This window comes from Elephantulus edwardii, unplaced genomic scaffold (genome assembly GCF_000299155.1).
Source record: "Elephantulus edwardii isolate Elephantulus edwardi_28Jun2011 unplaced genomic scaffold, EleEdw1.0 scaffold00212, whole genome shotgun sequence".
Classification (NCBI taxonomy): Eukaryota; Metazoa; Chordata; class Mammalia; order Macroscelidea; family Macroscelididae; genus Elephantulus; species Elephantulus edwardii.
Genome location: NW_006399962.1, coordinates 4,324,227 through 4,324,814, shown reverse-complemented (window position 1 = coordinate 4,324,814; position 588 = coordinate 4,324,227).

The following is a 588-nucleotide window of genomic DNA, read 5'->3' as shown; positions in this document are numbered from 1 at the left end:
AGGAGGGGAAGGCCCTCTATGAGGTGGATTGATTCAGTGACTGGGGTAATCGGGATGGGTGTATCGCAGACCATGCGATTGGCAAAGGACAGAGCAGAGTTTAGGGCTGTTGTACATAGGGTCGCTATGAGTCGCAAACAACTCCACGGCACATAACAACAACAAAATATTCCCAGTAATGGAATTTCTGAGTGAAATGGTATTTCTATTTCCAACTTTTTGAGAAAGTGCCATATTACCTTCCATAGTGGTTGCACCATTTTATGCTCCTACCAACAGTGAATAAGGGTTCCAGTTTCTCCACAACCTGGCCAGCATTTGTTGTTTGCTGTCCTGTTGAGTTTTGCTAATATCTCATAGTTGCTTTGAATTTTCAACTTTTTTAGAAAGTGCCAGACCACCTTCCATAGTGGTTATACCATTTTACATTCCCACTAGCAGTGAATAAGAGTTCCAATGTCTCCACAACCTTCCCAGCATTTGTTGTCAAGGATAGTTTCTTAAAGGTCAAGTACTATATAGTTATAATGAGCTTGCTATAGTTGCCTTTACTTATTAAATGCAAATAGCAATCTTTTTTTTTTTTTT